Source organism: Acanthopagrus latus, chromosome 4 (assembly GCF_904848185.1).
Source record: "Acanthopagrus latus isolate v.2019 chromosome 4, fAcaLat1.1, whole genome shotgun sequence".
Lineage (NCBI taxonomy): Eukaryota > Metazoa > Chordata > Actinopteri > Spariformes > Sparidae > Acanthopagrus > Acanthopagrus latus.
Window position 1 is genome coordinate 8,163,166 of NC_051042.1, and position 27,351 is coordinate 8,190,516.

General features: G+C 42.4%; 1 protein-coding gene across 4 annotated transcripts in view; it reads right to left on the minus strand.

Moving 5' to 3' along the window:
• Positions 1-26,697, minus strand: part of ccdc102a (coiled-coil domain containing 102A) — a 91,380-nt gene extending 64,683 nt beyond the window's left edge. For 2 of the 4 annotated variants that reach the window (XM_037095599.1, XM_037095596.1), the window contains exon 1: positions 26,478-26,697. The gene's annotated coding sequence lies outside the window, so the exon portion shown is untranslated. Of the gene's footprint in view, positions 1-14,624; positions 14,716-26,477 lie in introns of all 4 variants that reach the window. The other 2 variants (XM_037095597.1, XM_037095598.1) reach the window with 2 other exon arrangements.
• Positions 26,698-27,351: the final 654 nt, after the last annotated feature.

A 27,351-nucleotide genomic window follows, 5' to 3' on the forward strand; every position in this document is an offset into this window, starting at 1 on the left:
AACAGCATTCTGACGTAAGTGTTCTATTTATCCAGATGGGTGAGTGCTAGGTGGAGGGTAGTGGTGATGGCATCATCGGTGGAGCGGTTGGTTTGATACGTGAACTGCAGGGAGTCTAGGGTGGGAGGCAGAAGGCTCTTTATGTGCCTCAGGATCAGTCTCTCAAAGCACTTCATGATGGTAGGGGTGAGTGCGATGGGGCAGTGGTCGTTGAGGCAGGACACAGGTGACAGGTGGTACTGCTCAGGGAGTTGTTAAAAATGTCTGTGAAAACATCTGCCAGTTGGTCTGCACATCCTTTGAGCACACTCCTGGGAATGTATTTTTTTCTGAAATGCTGTGTTAATTTTACACCAGATGTAACGGGACGTGGACCTTCCAAAAAATTCCACTCTTGTCTCATACTTCCACAGAATATTTTCCCAAAAGTCTTCGGGATCATCAAGATGTTTTTGGGTAAATAATAGACAGGCCTTTGTGTTATTTTTGGTCAGTAGTGGTTTTTGCCTTGAAACTCTCCCATGGATGCCATTTTTGCCCAGTCTCTTTCTTGTTGAATCATGAACACTGACCTTAACTGAGGCGAGTGAGGCCTGCAGTGCTTTAGAGGTTGTACTTTATGAGCTGTCGATGTGCTCTTGGATTAATGCTGGTAGGCCGGCCAGTCCTGGGAAAGTTCATCACTGTTCCATGTTTTCTCCATTTGTGAATAATGGCTCTCATTGGGGTTCGCAGGAGTCCCAAAGCTTTAGAAATGGCTTTGCAATCCTTTCCAGACTGATAGATGTCAGTGACTTTGTTTCTCATCAGTTCTTGAATTTCTTTGGATCGGGTCATGATGTGTTGCTTTTTTGAGATCTTTTGGCTTATTTCATGTTGTCAGACAGGTTCTTTTAAGCAATTTCTTGATTCTTCGGGTCTAGCAGTGATCAGGCCTAGGTGGAGCTAGTGAAATTGATCTCAGCTTTCCAAAAAATGTGGTTAATCACAGGCAATTACTTTTTTCAAATATTTAAAAACTGCTTTTGTATTTTCTGAGGTTTTATTTGTCTGATATTAAGATTTGTCTGATGATCTGCTAAGGGGGCAAATACTTTTTCACAGCACTGCACCTTCTGAATTTCACGCTTTTCTTCAGACAAAACATTAAGGCCCAAAAAATGTAATTCTATATTTGTATGTGCATTTATTTTGTAAGAGATTGCACATGTATGAACATGTATTATCTTCACTTTTCTTACTACACTAATGAGTCAATTGATATTTCTTTTAAATTCTTTGTAATGTTTCAATAATCCTTATATACCAAATGTATTTTTCTTTTGTTTATCATAATAAAACACATCTGTGCTTGAACAACTACATTTCCACTCAGGGACCTGTAGATGAACTTTGATCTTATCTTGATCGATTTGTCAGTGCCAGGTCTGAGTTGAGAAATCCTAGTGAAAATCATGTCTGTGGCTGTGGTCAAGCTCTGTGGGCCAAGAAAAGCTCTACTCCTGCCCTCCTCCTTCCGCCCCTCCAGTGGACATGGAGGAAGTTCTGGAGGAGATGTAGAGCTTTGGAAACAGTTCCAGGAGAAGAGAAAGGAAATGAAATGATGCAGTATCAGCATTAACAGCATTGGAGGCTTAGTGGAGGATAAAACCACTGAAAAGGGGTTGCCTGTGTTCCATCCCAGTTAGCTTATGTGGCCTACACACAAACAAACAATATGATTGAAGTGTGCAGGCACCACCAGGAAACGGAAGTTGTATCATGTGTCTGATAAATGCCGAACATGGTACACTGAACCTCCACTTGAGCAAACCTTGCCCAAACTCAGTTTGGAGCCAACAGTATCCCATAATTGACCACAGTCACTGTGCCACATCAGCTCAGTTGTCACTGGTAATGCACTAATAAATCTGAATATTTACAATACTGATGAGATAATAATACAAACTCAGAACCATTTATTTTTCCCATCAGTGAATAAACAAACTGCTAGCATATAAACTAAATAAAACAGTATAAACTGTGTTGTCCTTTAAGGTCAGTTTGTTTATTCAGTTTATTCAGTCAAGAAAACAAGAGAGTCTGTTTATTTAGGCAGAAAAAAAAATCACCCAGTGAGCTCTTTCTCTGCTCATTGAAACCATAGTGCATCTTTGATTACCTCTGACAACAGCTTGTTTAATCAGTTATGGATAAAATACACATTTCTGAGTTTTTGTATTATTAGCTAATCAATATTAAATATTAAAATTCTGAGCTTGAATTTCCTCTTCAAAACTACACAGTACCCCTTTAAGGTTAATATCACCTTATAAGTAGCGCATATTAAATATACTTACTAGAAGCGATTCTAAATGTGACTTTTTTAAGTACATGCTTGTGGATGATTAAGCTGCTTTTTAATTTAATTTAATTTTTTTAAATTACATCTCCCAGCTCCTGAATGCGTGTCAGCTCACTGTAACTGTAATAGTAATAGGAGTAGTAATAGCAGAACTATTCAGACTGCTGTTGAATGCAGGGATCCTTCGCCACTTCTCTGCCTCCTCCTCTGTGTGAAAGTCTCAGAGGCTGTGGCGTGCAGAGGTGAAATTTCACTTCAGTACTGATCCGACTCTGGAGGTAGTATCAGAGGCGCAGTATTGGCGAAACAAACCAGTGTGAATGGATAAGGCAGCGCTGCTGCGTGTTGGTCTGACAGTCTGATAACTACACCTTCACTCAAATAAATAAAGAGAAATGTCCCACAAAGCAATGTTACATGACCAAACAAAGGTAACACAGTAACTGTAACTGTCTCTGGCAACTTATATAAGGAAAAAAATACTGCAGATATATGTAGAGAAGCATCTGTCCTCTTGTCTGTCCTCCCGTCTGTCCTACCGACTCTTCGTCACATTGCTGCCCTAACAACTTAAAGTCACTATGTGTTTGTGTTGGGAAAAAAAAAACATAGCGACAGTCAGCCCTCCAGACCGAGACTCCAGTGAACTTTCCCCCAGAAAACATCCTACATCCCTGCGAGTGAGAGAGTCTGACAGCGTCCAGTTTACTGATGGCAATTTTGTAATTATGTAATTTAGAGCAAAAAACGTAACTTTGTCACTTCCCAGGATGTTTGGTGGGTCAGGATCTCAATCACAACACATTGTAACAGCATCCATATGATTTTAAACCTTAGCAGGTATGTTACCAGGAAACACCTTGAAAAAAAACACACAGACATCATCATTGTAACGTGTACCTCCACGCCTCTTTAGGAGTAGCAGCACCGGCTTGTTGTGTGAACAGTGGTCGGTCTTTACAGCGCAGCTGCTTGACTCTGTGTGAACAAACAACGGCGGACAATTGGCGAACCGCCGCGGTGGCGATATGCAGCCCAACATAACTCTGCTAAATAATACTGGACTCAAGGAAAGAATAAAGAATAAGCCAAAAACATACTTCCAGGATAATGATGATAGGAATGTGAACCCAGTGATATTGTAGGATGCAGCTAAAGCAATTTTGCAGGGAAAGATTACATTGGAAACAGCCTATATTGGAAGGGTGAAAGCTCAAAGACTCTTAGATCTCAAAAATAGCTTCTTGATCTTGAACAGCAACATAGCATAAATAAAGAACCACAAATACTTTTACAAATGAGACCAATTAAAAAAGAAATAGATAAGATTTATATTTACAACATGAGACAGGTACTAAAGCTTCTAGGTTGCTAGCTTGGAGGCTGTGAAAACAGCAATACCAAAATACAATCTGTAGAATTAGGGACCCTTCTTCTGAGAAAATTACATATGAACTAGAGGGGATTCAAAAGTCTTTGAGACATTTTACCAGGGCCTGTATGGCCAGTCCAAACCATTTGATGCTGGTAAGGTTGAAGCATTTTTGAGCCAGTTGGACCTGCCTTCTCTGGGTAGACTGGATAACGAAAAATTGCTAAAAGAAATATCAGTGAAATAAATCGATAACACAATCTCCTCCTTGAAATCTTGCAAGTCTATGGGTACAGATGGATTTTCAGGAGAATGATATAAGTCACTGAGGGAGCAATTAATCCAATTAATCCCAAAAGAGGGTAAGGACTTGATGAAAATGGGGCATATAAACCCACCAGTGTGTTGAACCAGGATTATAAAATATATGCTGCTATCTTAACCAAAAGAATGGAGGAAGTGATGCCCCTATTGATTGATGAGGACCAGTGTAAATTTATTCAGTGTAGACAGACTCAGGACAATATAAGCAGGACCTTACATACTATTGACTATATAAAAAAGGAAAAACTCAGGGCTATCCTACTCAGTATGGATGGTGAGCTGGGGGTTATTCTATAACGTTATGGAGAAATCAATAATTTTCTTGAGCACCTATGTTAGCCACAGTAACATCAAAACTGAGTTCACTGGGAGTTTAACTCAGGCAGCATTTCCCACTAAAGAAATGAATCATTTCAAAGCAACTTCCTATCTCATTCTTACCTCCACTTCCTCTGTGACCTCAGATGTTTCAGCTGGAGATTAATCAGAAAACACAGCTTTTGCTAAACCCCAACCTGTGTCTTTACAGGGCCAATAAAATGCACTGCCAGCCGGACGGTCAAGCAGCCCAGTAATAAAGTCTTTAACAGAACATCTGCCCTTGTTGACCATGCACTGACCATATGACACACAGCCTAAACTTTGACTAATGTTCAACTTAAATTCTTATTAATTCAACATTACATACAAATCATCACAGCACAATCTACCCTGCATTGGGAATTAGTGTTCCAACTTTACTCTAACCCCCACCACAGAGATACACAAACCACCATTTATTTCACTCGTCAATGCAAATGTCTAGTTTTCTTGTGAAAGTGATTAACGATGCCCTCAGCTGCTTAACCAACCAGAAAATTATCAGACAGGTTTAACTGATTTCATGTCAGGCCCAATAAAAAAAGTGTCCCTTTAATTTTTGTGAGCACGCGTGCACACACACGTACAGCCACTTGAGAGAACTGCTATCGCAGGGGTGGACTGGCCATCGGGAGTACTGGGATTTTTCAATAATGGGCGTTTTTTTTATTTTATTCTTATTTATTTATTTATATATTTATTTATTTATTTTTCTGCTGCGCCTTGCCTTGGTAACTACCGTAAATTACCAAATAGCAGTCGGGTTTCAATTAAACACCGGGTGCAGGTGTATATTTTGATAAATAACCACTGGTTCCAAATAAATACTGGATATAATTTTATTTTTAAATCAAGGAAGACGATGTGCCCACTACACGTTTTCTGTCTTCGCCTCCTTTCTGTCAGTCAGTATCATATCAATGATCGCCATGGCTCCAGTGCTGCAAAAAAATTAAAAGTACGACTTGAAATTCAAACTTTCTGTAGTAAGATGTGCAGAGGAAAACTCTGGAGAAGCAGCCGCTAGATGTTTCTCTGTTCACCAGGAGAGAGTGGGAGATTGATGAAAAATCTAACTGAGATTCAGCGTCTGTCCGAGGAGGACAGCAACAGGGCCAGGCTGCCTGGTGGAGGGAGGAAGAAGCCTAGCGAGGAGCTTGAGATAAACATGCCTGGATGAGTTACCAGCAAACAGGCATGCCACGAGCCAGTGTCCCGCAAAATGATCAGGGCGATGGAGAAACAAATGTACGCCACCGTGTGTGACAGCAGAGATGAGGAGTTTGCAGTGAGTGCTGGTTGACTAAATTGTTTCCTCCGCCGCCCGCAACAACTTCACCTGCAGAAGACAAATTTTGCCTAGAAGGATGCCAGATGATTTACCGAGAAGCTGGAGAAGTTTGTTACATTTTCATCCCGGATTTTTGTGAGGAAGGAATTAAACGCCTGATCTGATTTAAACAAATGAACGCCCCGGCTATTATTTGGTATTGTACGGTGTGATAACTCTCCCGGCCCAGGGAGAGAGACGCATCACAGTGCTCAGCTGCAGACACAGCAGAGAAGTGACGAGACACGACTCATCATGACTGAAGGCCACTCAGCGTTACCTTACCGACCCGCCCCCAGCAATTTCATGCACAAAAGCAGGGCCTGTGGCAATTTTGGACAGCTGTTGACATCTGATAAAAGACATTTTGTCTTTGCCTAGGAATATTTTATATGAGGACCACATGTTAATTAGTCATAGTCATTGCCCATTGTCGTTGTGCGCATGTGTTGTCTTCCATGTTAGAGCACTACTGGCATCTGGTTTGTTGACTGCCACTTCTGTCCCTGTCTCCATCCTATGTTTCCGTGTCTGCCTGTCTCTTTTTTGTGTTGTTTTATTCCCTCGTTTCTGTGTATAGCTGTCCACGCTTCCCTACCTATCACGCTTCCCTGCAGTTCCGCTTACTTCCCTCCTCCGTTCCTTCACTCCCGGACAATCAGCTGTGTTAGCCAGCTAGGTTGTGCCAACCTGTGACCGTCCCGCTACGTGTGCTGCTAACAACATTAGCCACACTCCCTGCCAGTTTGTCAAAACGTAGCCTAGCCGAGTGCCCTGCTAACAACATTAGCCCAGCTGTCTCGCTATCCAGCCAGCGTTCAGAGGGGGAGCCCCCACTCCCTGCCTGCTCGTCAGCGGTAGCCTAACTGAGTGCCTCGCTAATAACATCAGCCCAGCTGTCTCGCTATCCAGCCGACATACCTGGGGGGAGTCCCCACTCCCTGCCAGCTCGCCTGCCCTAGCCTAGCTGACTGCTGACATGGCAATATGGGCACTGCCTGCCACGTGGGTATGGTCCGGGGCAACCAACATCACCCACTCCATCAACTTCAACCCCTGGTCCAATGCTGCACCCACACAACTCACTGCCTACCAGCCTCTAGCTAACCAGATGCTAGCAGTTGCCAACATCCTACCTGGCCTTCTTCCACTTCTGATGACTCATCTCCACCTTGGATTTTCACTTCTCCTATTTCAGACTCTCTTGACCCCTCCTCTACTCCACCAACTCCTCGCCCTCTCACCTACACTGCCGCCGACCTCCACCACCTCAATAACAACCATCGCCTCCCTGCTGCTGTTGCCACCGCAGCTGGGAAAGCTGGGATCCTTCGCCATCGCCACTTCGTCCACCAAGGTTCTGGTCCCCCTCACTTCCCACACCTCCCCCATGGCTCAACTATCCCCTCACTCTGAACTAACTCTCGCCCCCCTGTCATTCCCTCTTGCCACACAGCAAACCTCAACAACCTCCATTCCCCCTCCCATGCCTCTCCATCCATCTCCCTTGCACTACTGAAGTGTCACTCCCTCTCCAACAAATAACCTGTTATATCTGAACTGCTCCTGGACAATAACCTTGATCCGCTCCTCCTCTGTGAAACATGGCAACAGCCCCTGGACTACTATACTCTCAACCAAGCTATTCCCTCCAACTACAGCTACATTGCCAAACCCTGTCTCTCCGGCCAAGGGGGAGGCATTACTGTTCTCCATAAACAATCCCTGACCATCACTGAACTAAACCTCAACCTCCCATCTATCTCATCCTATCTCCATCCCCCCAACTCTATTACTGCTGTTCTAATCTACCGTCCCCCAAAGCCACAACCATCTTTTCTCTCTGAACTGTCTGAACCCCTCACCATTGCGTCTTCCCTCTCCTCTGACTTCCTACTTACCGGTGACTTCAACATCCACATTGATCAGCCCAACACCCCACTTACATCCGGCCGCCAACTCGAACGACTTAACAAACGAACCCACCTCACTGTTCACGCTGATGCCTACAAACACCACATCTCCTCCTACCGTGATGCTCTCCAAGCTGCTAAATCCGCCCACTTCTCCACCCTCATCAACAGTACCAACCGGAACCCCCGCATCCTGTTCTCCACCGTCAACAAACTACTCCAGCTGCCAGAGATTAATCCACCCTCCTCATGCGACCTCTGCAAATCTTTCCTCCTCGCCTTCAACAATAAAATCTCCCAAATCAACAGCTCCCTGACTGCCGCCATCAGCAACTCCTCCACCACCACCATTCCAGTCCCCCTCCCTCTCCCAGACCACCCCACCCCCCCTTCTCTCACTGCACTCTCCCCCATTGACTCCTCCCACATTTTGGACATCATCGCTACATCCAAAACAACCACCTGTTCTCTCGAACCCCTCCTAAAGGCCTGTCTCCCCATCCTCATCCCCCACCTCACCATCCTCTTCAATCAGTCTCTATCCCTTAGTCTTGTTCCCTCTATCTACAAAACTGCCTCCATCACCCCCATCCATAAAAAGCCCACCCTTGATCCAGCCAACCTCTCCAGCTACTGTCCCATCTCCAACCTGCCGTTCCTCTCCAAAACCCTGGAACACATTGTCGCCGCCCAACTTCACACCCACCTCCAGTCAAACAACCTCTATGAACCCCTCCAATCTGGTTTCTGCCCATTTCACAGCACTGAAACTGCCCTTGTCAAAGTTGTCAATGACCTCCTCACCTCTGCAGACTCCGGTGCCCTCAACAACCTGCTACTACTTGTCCTCAGCGCAGCCTGTGATACTGTCAATCATTCCATCCTCCTTCAAAGGCTGCGCCAGCAGGGTGTTGAGGGCACTGCTCTCGACTGGCTCACCTCCTACCTCACTGACAGACGACAGTTCGTCTCCCTCTCTGGCCACACATCCACCCTCTCTCCTGTTACGCAGGGGGTCCCTCATGGCTCAGTCCTCAGCCCCCTTCTTTTCATCTGCTACCTGTTCCCCCTTGGACACATCATCTGCAAACTCAACCTCGACTTCCAATGTTATGCTGACGACACCCAGATCTACATTCGCACCAAATCCATCCAAAATCCTCCCCTCAACCACATCGAAACCTGCATCTCTACAATAAAAACATGGCTGTCTCAGAACTTCCTGAAACTCAACAGTGACAAAACAGAGCTCCTCCTCCTGGCACCAAATCCACTCTTAACAAAACTGGACCCATCTCACTCACCATTGACAGCTCAATCATCTCTCCCTCCCCCGTGGCACGCAACCTTGGTGTTATCCTGGACCCCACTCTCTCATTTGATCCCCATGTCAGCGGCGCTGTCAAGACCTCCTACTTCCACCTCCGCCGCATCGCCAAAATCAGACACACTCTCCCCCCCGCCGCTGAATCCCTTATCCACGCCTTCATCTCCTCATGTCTTGACTACTGCAACTCCCTCCTCACTGGCATCACCTCTCTTTACCTCCATAGACTCCAAAAGGTCCAAAACTCTGGTGCTCGCCTTCTCACTCACACCTGGTCCCGTGAACACATCACCCCCATTCTCTACACCCTCCACTGGCTCCATATCAAACAGCGTATTGACTTAAAAATACTCCTCCTGACCTTCAAAGCACTCCATCACCTGGCCCCCCCTACCTGTCTGACATTATCCCTCATCGCCCTTCCCGAGCCCCCAAATCCTCCTCCACTCTCACTCTGACCTTACCACCATCCAGACTCAAAACCTTCGGAGACAGAGCATTCTCCATATCTGCAGCCCAACTTTGGAACCCTCTCCCCCAACCACCTCCCTCTCTTACCACATTCAAATCCCGCCTAAAAACCTACCTCTTCTCACAAGCCTATGATCTCCCCTACCCATAACCTTCTTCATACCTGCCCTCTCCCCCTGACTCTCCCCTGTACACTCTCCTTCCACTCTCCTCACTCGCCAGCCCCCCACTGCTCTTCAATCCATCCCTGCCACCTCTCGACTACTGTTGTACCTGTTTTTGTCTATTTGTCTGTACCACTGTTATCTACTCCACACCACTACTGCCTTTGTTCCCTGCTGTGCTTTGTGTCTTGTTATTCTTTGTTTGCCATCTGTGTATTAGCTTTGTTTGCTGTGTATTATCTTTGTTCTCTGTCTGTGTACCTAACTCTGTAAGCGACTTTGGGTCCTTGCTTGTTCTGGAGATGTAACAGTAAGACAATACACTGTGGATAATTATGCATAGCACGTGAAAGACAATGAATTGCTTTTGGTATGTACGTGGAAACATATACTTATTGTATTTGCCTGATCTGACGTACACAAAATGATGGAAATGAGACTCACAGAGACGTCCTCAGGACAATAAGTCAACATAGTAGAAGTCTTGATTAATTGAAAATACTTCATTCATCCTTTACTCAATTCACAACCCCTAACCCCTAACCCATTTTCTTTCTCAAAGTGGAAAGCTTTCACAAAGAGTTAGAATGCACTGATATTTCTTTTGATATACAGAACAAAGCCCTTAGAAGTCATCCTATTACAAAAAAATGGCAGACAGTACAACTGTCCAGCTCCAATGCAAGCCTAATCATTTCAGCCTTGGCTCCAAATTCTACATCAGACCTACTCCCTCTCCCAGTCAGAGAGTTCTTGAAATGGAGCCAGTGAGAGATTTCCAAACATCAAAGCAGAGCTTTATAATTTTAATTCCCCCCCCCCCCCCCCAACTGAAAGAACATTTTTACACAGGAGGAAATCTATATATGTAGGTTTGTAAATAGCCTATGATGTGAGAAATCTCATCAAGCAGAATTATATTAATCACACTATCAAAGGACAAGATCAGAGATATAGTCACTGTTTCAATGTGATGAAAGATAACTGGCAGGGTTTCAATATTCACTTAACTATACCTTACAGACACCTAACGAAATGCACCAGTTGTGATTAGCTGCTGGAAAAATCACTGTGGATGCTCATAATTCAGAACATATTTTCACAGTGGGGGATTACACTTCAGATTTACTATCAAAGAAGCACATTTTTAAGCACCTCATTTTTTAACTTTTGCTTACACAAATGGCATTGAAGTACCTGTTCATTTTATATAATGGAGCGAATTTAGCCTGTGTCTTCCTTTTACTCCTTGTCCGGTCATTGTATTCTGTCTGCGTCCATGCTCCTGTTCATGCCCCTGCTCCTGTCTGTTCCCAGTTCGCCTTGGTATGTTTTTTTTTTTGTTTTTTTTACTTGAGTTTTGCATTTTGCCTTTTGATTTGAACTTTGTACTTTTGCTTTGCACTCTTTGGCTGTTTTGTTGCTACTTTGTCTTTTGTCCCATTTTGTCTGTTTTTGGTTTTTGCATTCAGCTTTGATTTCATAAAGCTCGCCTTTGGTTCTCCCATATCCTTGCCTCCCGTGAGTAACTGCATTTGGGTCCACCTCCTATATCCCTTGTTAAGTTTTCCCCTTTTTACCCTGCCGTGACAAGATGACCGGACCAGAAAAGGACCCAGCAGTTAATGGCATGGAAATAATTCAATGGTATCAGCCCAAAACAGCCCAAATCCAACGCCTCAGCCACAGCCACAGCCACAACCCCAGCCCATGCCTTGGCCTCAGTGATATTACGTCTCCGTTTTAGAAAGACAGGCCGACACATTGTCGCCCTTACCTTGGAGCAACCAAGCACTCAGTTCTGACACCGGTTCAGCAGCTCGCAGCTCTGCCCTCTCCAGAGGCGCTCAGCTGCAGTCTACTCGTCATGTCCACTAATGTTGTGTTATGTCTCTGAGTGACTTTTCATAATTCATCAAGTGTGAATATAGCAGCATGGAAGCAGCTAGTTACCTAGCCATGCCGCTGCTGCCCCTTCATCAAGCAGGCAACCAGTGGCAGCACTTCGTTTGGAGTTCTTCTTCTTCTTCTTCTTCTTTTTCTTCTGTTTAGTATAGCTATCAATCTACCGGAAGACACCCACAAGTTGTGAATTGTGTGACACAAAACGGCGCAGAAAAAGAAGTCTCAAAAAGATCCGCAGCAAAAGAGGAGAGATTCACAAATATATTTCCACTGAAAAATATTAAGTTGATATGCAAATGATGGGTCTCCGGGTTGGGGGAGAGCTACTGCCTCAGGTGGAGGAGTTTAAGTATCTTGGGATCTTGTTCACGAGTGAGGGAAGGAGGAAGTGGCGGGACACTCCCTTAGAGATAGGGTGAGGAGCTCTGTCACCCAGGAGGAGCTCGGAGTAGAGCCGTTGCTCCTCCACATCGAGAGGAGCCAACTAAGGTAGCTCGGGCATCTGTTATGGATGCCCCCCGGGACACCTCCCTCGGGAAGTGTTCCTGGCATGTCCCGCCGGGAGGAGACCCCAAGGAAGACCCAGGACAGGCTGGAGTGACTATGTCGCCCAGCTGGCCTGGGAACACCTTGGGATCCTCCCGGAAGAGCTGTTCATAGTCTTGATTCCGTCATCAGCCTCATTTTCTCAACTGAGAATGCGTTTAAGGATTTCTCATATTCGGATTAACACACCTAGATTATTGGATTGATAGTTGCATTACTCATGCATATATACGCTCCATCAGATTGGATCGGATTTTTGCATTCTGCACAGGCTCAAGATTTTTTTCCCGGGGCCGTGAGCCGGAAGTAGAAGGACGGCGGCGGCAGCAGCTTTCCTCCAAAATAACCGCAAGTAAGAGTGCCATAGTGCATCCAGTTTGTGTAATTATCATGCACAACATACACGAAATGTACAAAGATGTAGCTTCTCCTCGCTCTCCGTAAGGCATATTTCTCAGATGCCGAGGCAGCTGGTGACATAAATTGGTCAGCCGGAGGTTGCTCTATTATCGCTGGGCTGTCACTCATGACGTTCTGTTTACACATGCCGCTGCGGCTGCATTTCTGTTTATGGTATGTCGCGCAGCCTTTCGGCAGCCTGCTATTGCTGAAGCAATAGTGTCTTATGGCATGTCATCATGTTTGGGCTTAGGTATCGGAGTGGACGGGCTACACTTGTTTTTTCGATGGTCGATCCTGAAAATTTTGACCAATTTCAGACCGATACCGATCCTGAGTATCGTATTGAGCCACCCCTAGTTTAAACAGATACGTCAGGTTTATCTTCAACAACAGCAGCAGCAGCTGTCTGTCAGCCCCCTATAGAATGAAAATAGCCTATAATCCATATTTATTTCAGAATGATTTTCATGTATCAAAAACAGTTCTGAAATAAAAAGAGATGTGTATATAATATAGTTCAAATTCAGGAGAGCATTTCTGTTGCATGCAGACTGTGTGACTCAACACAACTCTCAATACAAGCAGAGAAATGTTTATATTTTCTGGAAATCAGAATATTGTATGGTTGTTGCGATTTAATCAGAAGGTTAAATCGCAATGGCCATATAGCTTCATATATGTATTTTTTCAACCAGTTTTGCGACCACCTGTGAGTCTTCAGTTGTGGAGATAAATTAGACCTGAATGCGGGACTACACAGGAGACAGTGAGCAGTAACCAAGTAACTGTCATGTTTTTCTTTTCACAAATATGGGAATGATAGTCAAAAATATCATTAAAATGCATAGTTTTATATAAAACGGCATAACATTTTTTCACCGGCCTATACAAGGGCCCAATTAGATTTCTTTTCATGGGGCCCAAAATCCCTGGTGGCGCCCCTGTGTACCAGTGCACCGTATGTACCAGGTAGTAGTTTTAAAGTCTCCTTTTTAGAGAGGGCACATAAATCCCTGGAAACTTGCCACTTCTTTAGTCTGAAGAAGTCATCTGGCCAGTGAAGCCCAGTGAGTAACATGGATCTTATTACAGAGCTACACGTGACTTAACTGCAGAGGCCATTATTTACTATATGTTTGTCACCTTTTGTATGTCGGTCCGTATATTTTGCTGGATAAAATAGCTACTCCATCTCGCACCTGTTGGCGCAAAAATAACAAACAAGAAAACTTCATCTCCCATTGGGCCCCAGGTGTGCAGCGAGAGCCTCAACTGTAGCACATTATACAGAACATTCCTGAACCATGACTCTCCTTCTCTCTACCATACACCCTACAGGCAAACAGAAACTGACACGATTTCAAACATGAGTGTGACTGAATGAGACTGTGCTTCAGGTCAAAACTGAAAGAGAAAGACAAAGCAAGTGAGAGTTTGTTTGTGCATGTGCTGCTTTTGCAGTATCAATGTCCAGCTCAGCACAGGCTGTTAGTGCAGTATCACATTGCCATCATTTATTCAACGCGGCCCAGAACGACAGAAAGGAGTGAGAGGGGATGGATGGAGGATGACAGATAGAAGCCTACCAGCAGGGAGACACTTCCCCTCACCTGCTTCTCTGTTAATAATGTGATTGAATCAATTGACATGTTTGCACCCAAATGCCTGAGGACATCTGATTATTGTTGAGGCCACACAAGTCTAGAATTTCATATCAGCCTACTGTACAGCTAACATTTACTTTGTTTAACACTGTTTTGTACACTGCGTTCTGTTGTCAATGCTGAGAACTTGTCAAATAACTTTTTGGACACAATGTTTGCTCTGAAACGACCCGAGTCCCAAATGACCTGAGTCTGATCCACAGAGGTCCTGAGTGATTCATCAAAGAACTATTTCAAAAGAAATCATACTCTGATCAGGTCCAGAGTTGTTGTCCTCATTTTTTCTTACTTTGAAAAACAGGAAAAAAATTAAACTCCTGGGATGGGGGAGTTCCATTTATTGAGATTGAGGGTCTCTGTCTAAGGACAGAGGATGTTTTTCACTGTACAGATTGTAAGGCCCACTGAGGCAACGTGACTGTGATTTTGGGCTATTAAAAAAAAACTGGCAGGTAACAAGTGCAAGACTTAAACAGGTTACAAGTTATAAATGTTTGCTCACCTTCTAGTTCTGGTAAGCACAGTTTTGAATCAACTGATTTAGGATCTTGTGGAGTAGACCAGGTAGCAGAGCATCGTAATAGTCGAGCCTGCTGAATATAAAAGTATGCATTAGACACTGTGTTGGCTTCCCATTAGCAAGCTTTATTTTTGAGATGATAAAAAGCAGATTTGGCAACATTACTCTGCATGACAAGTTTAAACCTGAGTCAAGAGGAAGTCATACCAAATCGTGTTTTTTCATCAGCCCTTATCATCATCATCATCATCATCATCATGATGTCAGGTTATTGAGGCACATTTCAACATGCCTGATCTCTTAAGAAAGCAGAGCTGAATAAAGGTGCATGTCTGCAGGGTACGACAGCTTCAAAGCAGCTCTTGCACACAAAAAAAGCTGGGTTTGGCATAATGTGTTTACAATTAGGTAAGTGGATGGAGAACTCGGCTCTTTCATATCTTCTCTAAAGACATTGCTGAGGTGAAGGAGATGATGAAATTCCAGGACACCAATGGAAAGAGATATCAGGGCAACACAGTGCATGACAAGAGATCTAAGACGGAGGGGGAGGTTCCAGCTTCACTGCCATAATAGTTTGGTGTGTGTGTATACACATATTTTTATATATATACATATATACATATATACATATATATATATACACATATATACATATATACATATACATACATATATATATACATATATACATATACATACATATATATATATGTATATATATGTATATATATACATATATATACATATATATATATGTATATATATATATATATATATACATATATATATATATATATATATATATATATATATATATATATATATATATATATATACATACATATGTATATATATACATATATACATATATACATATATATATATATATATATATATATATACATAAATATATATACATAAATATATATACATAAATATACATATATATATATATATATATATATATATATATATACATACATATATATGTGTGTGTATATATATATAACCAGGAACATAACTTCACGGTTGCAAAATTGCATGGGCTGGTGTGGACAGGCTCTGAGACTGACGAGGTCATTTGAAGATGCCGACACAATACAGAGATGAATTACAGCAAGAAGAATCGGAAGTATATATATATATATATATATATATATATATATATATATATATATATATATATATATATATATATATATATATATATATATATATATATATATATATATATATATATATATATATATATGTATAGCCATTGTGTAAATATTTACACAATGGCTTTTCATCTATGTATCTAATATTATTGTTCCAGGATAAGATCAACAAGTCAACATTAAACCACTTTTACAGCAAAATGTACGTGCCACAACTGTCAGCCCTTCTTTAACTTCATAAATGTAGTTGACAGAACAATCTCACCTCACATCTCATATCATACAGATTTAAGAATTGTACTGCGTTTGCATTTTTCTGAGCCTATAGAATTAAATTCAGAATGCAATGCAATGCTCCAGTGTGGAGCCTTGATGGGTACAGACACCAGTACACAAACCCAACAAGTTTGAGTTCAAATTGAGAACATCCAAAAAAGTGAATTTGCAATAATCTACACCTTGATAACTGTGATGGGCACTGTTCATAGTTTGTTTTCAATTCAAAATGATTAATTGAGTAAAGAATAGTGGACGTAACTGATAATTTAACTGTTAACTGGGGCCTTGCATATAAAAATGAAATTTTGGATACACTAAATATTGGTAATATTTGGAGCAAAACTTAATGTGTATAATGTTCTGCTCCTTGGTTTCAAAGAGTGTTCAACCACAGTGGGCCTAAGAAATGGGTGGTTGAGACTCCACCCATCATAGTCATCTGCTGCTCCTATTCTCTACATCTGGAAGACAGATCACCCATAGGCCACTAGATGCAGTAGATGACGTCATCCAGTGGTTCCACCCAAACAGGAAGGCTGTGTTTAAATGTGTGTGTGTTTATAATGTTTGTGAGTGTGTAACAGGCTAGGTTATTACTTCTCCCTAGCTAAGGGGGACTGGAAAGAGAATGTATGTGTGCGTGAGTGTTCAAACCAACAGTGTTTCTGTTAGTGGCATGAACAATTGTTACAAATCCACAAGACCTAGGACAAGCTGCCTCAGTCCAGGCTCATTTAAGATGGACTGACCTTTAAGGTGATTCTGCTATACTGATTTTGGTGACAAGGAGCTGCTCTGATTTAAGTCCCTCTAAAACGTTTTATAGGAGAAGCCCCGAACAAACACACATATGCATGCACACATATGCACAGGTGAAAACATTTGAAAAGCCCATTGTTCAGTTTCAGTGATATAAGCAGGCCAAAGGCATTCCACTGCTTGCTTTAAACTCACACTCTGCTGCCAGCCATAATTACCAAGTCCAAAACAAACACAGCTAAATATAGGCACACACAAATACACTTCCACTCAGATGGAAACACACTTCTTCTAAGAACAAAACTGCCTAGACACACGGCAGCTCTCATTACGGCTTCTGTTTGGAGTTTGTGGAATATGTTTTAATAATATATCAGTCACAGGGGCTGTTTTATGTGGACTAAATTCTTTGACACTTTGCTGATAACACTGTACTTTTTGAAAAAGGACTTTTTACTTACTATGTAATGTATTTTAACACTGTTGTACCAGTGCTGAACCTTCAAAGACTTTGAGCAATCATTGGGGTGCCTGAATCGCCTGTATTTATTTAGTTTTTCCTACCCAATCCCAGTAGTCAGGATCAAGTGCCCTAAATAATTTGATTAAGGATAACTTGAATCAAATTATGTTATTTCAGTCTTGCTATCTAAATTCCCATTTTTACATTTGCTTTGTCTGAGAATGGATGAATTTACAAGATCCTTTGTAAAAAGTCAAGTCAAAGTCAAGTCAAGTCAAACTTTATTGTTATAGACCGAATCAAAATTGTGTTTCCCTCAAATCCCTGGTGCAAACAGCAATAAATATGAACATATACAAATATTAAGTATAAAATAAAATGAAATAAATTTAAGAACTGTAAGAGTCTCAGTGGAGGGCAGGATGGACTGCATGATCAAAGGTGACATCATTCAAGAATCAGTCTTCTGACATCTTCTGGATGTTTGGATTACACAGTAAATCACAACAGCTTGTCTTCCAGGACCTTCACGAGGCCTTACAGCACTAAGCTGAAGAAAAAAAACAGACGGAGCAGAGAAATGAGAAAGCACAGACTAAGGGACATAAAGGGTAGAGCAAGTGAACAGGGAGTTTGGAAAGAAACAAAAAGAAAAAGCTCGGTAAAAAGCTGAAGCTGAGGAGGAAAGTAAACAGCTACATACCAACTGCAACAGAACAAATATGACAGCACTTCTTACCACAGTGTTACAGTCCTAATCTGGTCTTAAGGGAAATATGCTTCCGTCTTCAACAGACATGAAGAGGTGAGGGGACAGAGCAGTGTGTTGGAGAGGACAGATGGCGGTGGTAGAGCGACTTGCTTGCTCTGGTTTGGCCTGAGTTTCAGAGGGTGGTCCGACAAATGAGAGGATGTTGATATTCCCCACAGGAAGACAGACAAACAAAAGGTCTGCTAGACTGACACAGAACACATTCTGGATAGAACAGACCAATATTTCACACGGGACACAGTCAGTGTTCAGAATGTACTGATGTTCAACACCAGCCCTACCTAAGAACTACTTCTTTGCAGATTCAGTAAATTTTCATGTCATGTCATGTCATGTCATGTCATTCTCCGTAACCGCTTATCCCTTTCCATGGGGTCACAGGGTGTTGCTGCTGGAGCCAATCCCAGCCTTGTCTCAGGGCGAGGGTAGGGTGCTCCCTGGACAAGTCGCCAGCTCATCGCAGGGCCCTCACTGATGAGCAATGTGGGGTTCAATATCTTGCTCAAAGACACTTCGACATCCAGCCCAGCCTTGCCCAGAGCCGGGATTTGAACTAGCGACCTTTTGATCACTAGTCGACCTGCTCTACTGGCTGAGCTGAGCCCCTCAGTAAATTGTATTACTGAAATTAGTTTGTTGATAAGTTAATTGACATGACAAAATTCAACAACAATGTTAATGATCTAATGTTTTTGTCATTTATTTGACTATAAGGCAAAGAATCATTGTCTGTCTTTCTGTATGTTACTTGCATTTCCTGAGAACCATTCATCTGATCTACTTCACACTTGGGAAGTGTGTTGCTGATGACCCAAGGAAGTACAGTGTTTAATATAACTTGTTTAATATAAAATTTAAATAAACAGTGAAGAGTACTCTGTGCAGTATTGGTGGCATGGCTTCATTGTTCTGCACACTGAAGCTGGGCTCACACGTGATTCCTCTCACATTGAGCGAGACAAGTATGGTGCAACAACTTACAGTAGTAATTAGGGATTTAACGGTTACCGGTGTCATGGTAAACCATGGTAAAATTCCCAGCGGTGAAGGTTACCGTTTAAGTTTTAATTACCATGGTAACGGCCACAGTCGATAACCATGGTGTGGAAAACTTGCAAGATACTTTTAAGTCCAAGTCTCACTACGCAGGCGCAGCGTACAACGTGCGCTTGTTACGTAGTGAAAAAGACATGGCGGAGGGAGGACGTGATAGTAGCGGCCCTCAAGGCATTTTTCCACTGTCAAAGGAAACCAAACACATCACAACACATCCAATTTACTGACTTATTTGCGTGACCATCACCCTCAACTGTTCAGCAAATGCAAGGTAAACTAACCTTAACCTCGGTGCATGATGTATGTGTATGTCAAGTTTTCATAATTAATTAATAATTGATTTAACAATAAGCCTATTTGTTTTGATAAAAAAAAAAAAAAAAGATCCAACCAGCAGTCATTTTGACACAGCAGGACAAGAACATGTGTAACTAATAACTGTAATGATAGTTCCATGCCATTAAAGTGTCATAAACCATGTTTCAGTTAAGCATTTTGACGAATATCACAGGGCGGCTGTAGCTCAGCGGGTAGAGCAGGTCGACTAGTGATCGGAAGGTCACTGATTCAAATCCCAGCTCCGGGCAGTGCTGAGCTGTATGTCAAAGTGTCCTTGAGCGAGATACTGAACCCCGCATTGCTCACTAGTGAGGGCCCTGCGATGAGCTGGCGACTTATCCAGGGAGTACCCTACCCTCACCCTGAGACAAGGGATTGGCTCCAGCAGTAACACCCCGTAACCCCATGGAAAGGGATAAGTGGTTCGGACAATGACATGACGAATATCACATTAGAAATTTTGTAGAAATGGCAAAATTCGAAGAAAAAAAAACTTCCTCTAATTCACAAAAGAATTATACACCCGCTTGAGGTGATTTTTGTTTTTTGCCAATCAGTTAATGCACAGAATATTTGATGGAAACATATTTGCCAAATAAACAAATAAACATTCAACCCACATGACTGATCAGCTGTTTCAGCTGTTTGATGTATGCATTAATCATCACACATTTTTTCGTCGTCGCCGAAGTAAAATGCTGCTTGCACACTGTTGAATCAGTTTGTGGAATATAGTACAATTTCTTTATTATGTAATTGATAATATATCAGTTACAGGGGCTATTTTATCTGGACTAAATACTTTGACACTTTTTTGAATAAGGACTTTTTACTTACTATGTAATGTATTTTAACACTGTTGTACCAGTGCTGAACCTTCAAAGACTTCAATGGGGTGCCTGAATCTCCTGTATTTATTTAGGTTTTCCTACCCCATCCCAGTAGTCAGGATCAAGTGCCCTAAATATTGATTCAGGAAAACTTGAAATCAAATTATGTTATTTCAGTCTTGCTATCTAAATTCCCGTTTTTACATTGGCTTTGTCTGGGAATGGATGAATTTACAAGAACCTTTGAAAAAACTCAAGTCACGTCAAACTTTATTGTAATGCTGTTACATGTACAGGACATAGAATCAAAATAGTGTTTCCCTCAATCCCTGGTGCAAACAACAATAAACATTTAAAAATATTAAGTATAAAATAAAATAATAAAAAATATGTACAAGTGCAAATGAGGTTTGTAAAAGAGTTTAAGAGTTTGTAAAGTTAAGTGGCTGGTGCCATTTGGTTTGTGCATGGTGAAGATGCTGGGAGTGGTGGGGGTGGGAGGTCAGTGTCCAGAGTTTATTGAGGCAGAGGGCAGGCAAGGAGGGGGGGGGAGAGCAGGAAGGGAGTTCAACATCTTGATGGCCTGGTGGATGAAGCTGTCTCTCAGTCTGCTGGTTTTTGCGACAGTCACTCACAATGCTGAGTGCTTTGCAGGCCAGGCGTGTGCTGTAAATGTTCTGGAGGGGGGCAACGATGATCCTCTCAGCTGCTCTTACTATGCAGGGTCTCACCTCACAGTGATGCAGCTGGTCAGGATGCTCTCAGTGGTTCCACAGAAGAAGGTGTGCATGATGGGAACTGGCGCTCTGGCTCTTTTCAGTCTGCGGAGGAAGTAGAGGCACTGCTGAGCTTTTCTGGCCAGTGAAGAGATGTTGCTGCTCCAGGAGAGGTTCTCTGTGAGGTGCACGCCCAGGAACTTGGTGCTGCTCACTCTCTTGCTAACAGCAGCACCATTGATGGTCAGTGGGGGGCTGTTGGGTGGAGGCTCTCCGAAAGTTGGCAACAATCTCCTTCGTCCTCTCCACGTTGAGAGAGATTGTTGTCTCTGCACCACTCGGCCAGTTAGCTCACCTCATCCCTGTAGTTTGACTCATCATTGTCATTGATGAGCCCCACCACAGTTAGTGTCGTCCGCAAACTTGATGAAGAGGTTGGTGTTGTGTGTTGGTCTGCAGTCATAGATCAGCAGGGTTGACGCGCTTTTCGGCCTGAATAGCACAGATTGGACAGATGCTCGGATTGGTCAGATGCCTTCATGTCTTGTTCTGCCTGCGCCCCCCTCTGTCCCTCCCTCCTCCACGCGTGCACACATTACGTTTCACTGATGCTGGAAATATTCAGCACACTCCTCTGCAGTTGCAGGAGAAGACGTTCATTTGGTTACAATGGCAGAGAAAATGCAGCCAGCGTTACTTGTAACAACTCACCCCACTAAACAGGCAAGGAAAAGAAAACCTGAGGCAGAAATGTCTGCGACGAAATAGGCTCTGGATAAAGAAAGAAGTCAGACCCCCGGCAACGTTGGTGCGGCGTTTGAGTGGTGGAGACAACGGGGGCATGTGAAGGGCCTGAAAAGTGATGCAGATGTTGCTCTCTTTCTGTTGGACAGGTAATGATTTGTTTTGTTTCGGGGGGATTTGTTATTTTCATGAAATATGTATGGTTTGCCAACTTGGCTACATTTGTAGCACGTATTAGCCCAATGCTAACTTTAGCTTTTTTGTGTGTTGTTTTTAGCTATGAGAATGGCCAATGAGTCGGCACAGTTTCCACTGGATACGGGTCCGCTGCGTTGCGGCTCCAATCCGGTTTTGCTCCGCCCTCCAGCACTCCCCACCGGCTGCGGTTTGAGTCCGCTACGGCGCAGTACGGTAGACAGCTGGCCTCACAACATGTGCTGGTATCAACACGGAGTGTTTTATTTTGAAAAGTAACCGGATGTTGTTATTTTGGCGCTTTACTTCCTGTCTGCTCCGTACTAAATTCAGCTGAATTGCTGCGTCGTGTTCCGGCATCTCCTTCTCCCTGTTGAGTCCCACTGCCAGATGCGTGTTCAAGTTTGTGGGGGTGTGGCTTTGGACGGAGTACTGACAGGATGGGGGAGGGGTGGAACTTAGAGGAGGTGCCACTTTCAAATCTTGCTAGCTCGCTCACTAGCTCTACAGGATTGTAGACCCTAGCTTTAAGGAACTACGACTTGAATTTAGGAATGTGCGACATATAGTGAACAAAATGACGACCAGCCTGATATTGTGAAATGTATACTATCGACTATCTATGAAAGTATCACTGATAAATAGAGCTGATATTAGCCATATGAACTTGAGATGCAGCATGTTTATAACTGCATACAGTTGGTTTGGGATCATCAAATAAACACGGAAAAAGAGCTGCAACATGCTATTGTTGGGCTACTGACATCAAACTGCTTCACCTGGGTAGAGCCCCACAGTGTAGACTAGAGAACAGAACATTTCATCAAAGCTGTGGACATTTCTTTACAGTTCCAGAGGAAGACAACACAATCCCAGTCTGCAATATACATATCTTCTGCAGGAGGTCAAAGAGAAGTGAAGAAGTCAACAAATATTATTAGAGCCGGGGAATATTAAATAACTTTTGATTTTAATTAATTCTTTTAATTACTAAATCATAATCTGGACTTTATTCACACCTGACATTACCATCAGGTGTGAATAAACTTTTTTTTTTTTTATTCAATTGTAAAATACAAAAATGTGGAGTAATCAGTTATCTTATCAGCAGGCATGAAAACAGGTCAGGGGTGAAAAAGGTGAGAAGAATTTGACACCTCGTGGTGGGGGGTGCGGGGGCATGCTCCCCGCAAGAAAATTTTGAATATTTCATATTTAAAAGCATCAATCTGATGCATTTTGTGACATCACATTATGCTATACAAGAAATGAGACTGACAACACAACTTTAACAGTGCAATCTGCCACAGAATGAAAAAAGCAAACCCTTAAAGAGTGTGTTCTGACAAGATGAATATGGGTTTTGAAGAAGTTACTGTCTCTCTGCTTCGAAGAAAGGTGCTGGCTACAGTGTGTTGATGCTATGACCTGCACCTTCTTCTTGTGCACTTTTGTTTGACAGTGTGCCCGCAGTGCATGGCTGCCCTTGTTTGCATAGTTAATAGCAATTTTTAAACTGGACAGCAAGCCGCCAATTTGGCAGTCCTTTTTGTGACTAGGTCCGCGGATTTAGACAGCGAGCGGTATATTTGAGGGTCTGTTTTGGTCCGCAAATTTGCCGCCTCGGTACACATTTTTCCACCTCCATTGCTAAAGTTATCTAAATCCGAGCCGTCGACGTGCCAGCCACTGCGTGAGATGACATGAACTGTTGTGCGACTCACAGCCGGGGAGTTTTAAAACCAGGAAACAGCTGATCACAGCAGTCAGTCCATCACTTCACCTGCAGACATCAAGATGAGCAACTGGACAGCCGCTAAGATCCCGGAGATGCTAGCATCTCCTCGGTCTCTGAGGCTGTCTTCGTTGTCCGCTTGTTGTTGTAGCGGCAAACTACTAACGGTCGCTACTTTTTCTATTTGGTTTCAAAATGGCAAATTTCGCCGAAAGGTGAGTGATTTTCATGTCTGTATCAGTATTAGGCATGAGAAGCAGGTAATTATTGGCAATGGCTATTGTGTGAAAAAAAAACATCACACATCCCTGCTTTCATTTTACAGCTGTGCACTGTAGAAAGACAAATAAATGAACCCTGAACCTTGAAAAAACCTTGTTCTTTCGTTTGCCTCCAAGAACTCTTTGTTTCCATGACAACTACACACAAAACTCACCCCTCAGTTTGCAGCATATGTGTGTGTTTGTGTGTGCGCGCGCATCGCCCGTGCGAGTCATGCATATGTCAGAGTATGTGTGCGTGTTTATACAAGTGAGATGGATGGATATTCAACATTCAGGATTAATAAAAAAGACTGAATTGTGTTAGATGGAGGACAGGAGTGTTTGACAGGGGTGACAATAGAGGTATGGAGAGCAGGCAGCTACAGGCAGCAAAACAGATGTTGCTGTCTGCTATGTTAGACCTCGGGACACCGATTCAAGCCACCATCAGAAATGCACAGATGTCCCTCACAATCCCACATTCCTTTCCTTTCACACCTTCCATCAATTACTCAGATTCTAACAAACTTTAACATCTGTTCCTGAACCTCCTGCCTCCATATCAATTTCTGTTTGTTTTGTTCTTCCGGAAGCTGGGCTTACTTTTCATTCTTCTGTGTGGTTTGCAGTTGATCCATTGACTCTTTTAAAGTAGTCAGAGGCAAATGTAACCTCTTCAAAAATGGAAAGGATTTGGATGATATTGGATGATTTCAGCAGCTGCTCTGTCTGCAAACATCAGATCACCCATGAAGCAGGTTAACTCTTTCTCTCACTGCAAATATTGTGTACACAAGCTCTACAGCAAAGATTGTTAGTTTGCTGGCTGCTGGGGTTTAGGAACTCATTCTGAAACTCAACACAGTTTAGATGAGCAACAGTCTTAATGTATTCTAAATCGTTAGGCCATAGACCACCCACAGTATTTCACCAAATAAACTAAAAACAATTGCTTTTCTCTGGAGTCTGGGCAGCACAAACATCTTTTTCGGGACAAAATCTTCTGAAGTCGGTATCTATCTATCTATCTATCTATCTATCTATCCATCCAAAGAAAATCTATCTTTCCACATTTTTTAATATAGCACTGATTTCATGCCTGGATCATTGCACCAATACCAAGTTGATCTGATGTTTGAGATGAAAACTGTGTCCTTTCTAACTCCTTATCAAAGGTACTAAATGTTGAGCTTTCAACATTTGCAAGTAACTGAAGTTGTAAAGAAAACTCAGAGATCTGTAATCCACTGCCAAAAATGCGACAGATTTTACCAGCAGCTCAATTCATGTATCCAAACTGTTCATTGAAATCCTTCTGAAACATTGAGATAACGGCCTAACTAGGCTGCTTAATTCAATACATTGCAAGATTCATTTTCTAATACTCGTTATGAATAAATAGTCTACAATGGTATAAATTTTCACTAAAATCAACAACTATCAACAAGTTTGTGAATCTAACCAGACATGTTATATTGACTTTCAATATTGTTTTTCTGACACATTTCTATTTGGAAAAAAAAAATAGTTATAGTTGACACCACTACTACTATTACTCCACTTTGTGCCACCAACATATTACCATTTCCTTCAGGTCACAGAGCTGAGCCTCCATTTTAAAGACATTTTAACATTCATGATAACCTTTGAAAAACACAGGATGTCACTGTTTTATGCAATAGAAGAAAAACATGCACACATCATAACATATGGAGAGGTTTCACTGGTGGAATATCATTTCAGTTTTGGCACACGTCCAGCAGAGCAGGCATAAATAAATAAACAGAATCAATCAATCATTAAATTTAAAAAAAACTAGTACTGTAACTCTGACTTGAATGCACTTGGAGGCATAAACTGGGGTAAAGCGAGGTCTCCCTCCAAGATACAATTCACATGAAGCTGATCCCAGACCACCACAACCAAGAACACCACATCTCAGCATGAATTAAAAATTACATTTTCATTTTTGTAGTGAGCTGCTCTTAACAAAGTGGGAATCACATTTTGCTGGGTCACAAAGCATCATTAATTGATGACATTCTGGTCACAGTTGTTTATGCAAAATTGGTTTATTCAATTTTTTTTCTTGTTTTTCTTTTTTTCTGAGGAGGCTAACTGGGGTTCCACACTTTGGGAACCTCAGCTACAGGTTTCCTTGAATAACTGCACTGCAGTTACTTGAAACAAGAGCCAGACATTTCAAAAAGTCAATGAGCAAATGATGAAGCCCCACTGTGTGAACTCCACAGTGGCTTCAACAGCCAAAAGTACTCTTTCTTTAATACTGTGGAAACAATGTAAGTACCGGGCTACATCGCAGATGAAGCTAACCTTCACAGTACACTATAGTTCTCTCATTTGATCATTAGCAGGCCTTCCGGAAAAGCCGATATACATGGGAAAACAAAAAGACGCTCACGATTTTAATTTCGGTGTCATTTAACACCAGTGTGTGTCAAAGCAGATGAGTCAGTCCAACTATTAGCCACTATGATAACAAAAGCAGAGCGGAACGTACCGTAAAGGAAGCTCCGCTGAACACCGCTCCTATCTCCTCCTCTCACTATGTGATTTCTCCCGGAGAAGTAAATGAGGGTTCCCCTTTTTTCCTGCCAGACCTCTGTCCTGTGGTTATTCTCTTTCAGCTTTTTTTCTCCTTTGCTCTGGATGGAAAACGTTGTTCCCACTGTAGTCAGAAACGGGGCGGGTCCCGAGCTTTTGGACAATCGGTCTGACCATCCGACTATCGATATGACAACAACCTACTGCCTTGAGCCAATGACATTCTGTTCCCAACACAGAGCTGTGTGCTTATTGGTTGGCTCGGGTAAAAACCTCCCACTTGAAACTATTACGGCACCGGGAGGAGAGCTCCAGTCACTATAGCAAAGAAATATCTTTAATCAGAAGAAAAAACACACAGAAGCGTTTATTTGTCATCAAAAGCATGTGCGAATAACAGAAATTCCCATTTTCTGTAATGATTATTATTCATTTGAAATGAAATGAGTGAGCTGTAAGCCGTGAACCCAATTACAAAGAATTGAAAGTATTTTAATTCCATTCGACACTATTCATTGACAATTTCATTATAGTATAAAGTACCTCCATCATAGTTTCCTCAAGTCCAGGTTACCATCTTCAAATGTCTGATGAATGTCAGACATTCTAAAAGTCAGTGATCTTCAGTTTATGGTGTTAGAACAGTGAGGGAAAATAGCAAATCTGAGAAGATGGAACTTGGTCATATTTTTCATTCTTATGCTTGAAACACGGTTTACACACGTAGGTTTATTATAGATAGTTGCAGATTCGTTTTCTGTTAAAGGAGAACTTCGGTCGATTTAATCATGCAGCTTCATTGCTTAAGCTACCCTTGGCTTGCCAGCACC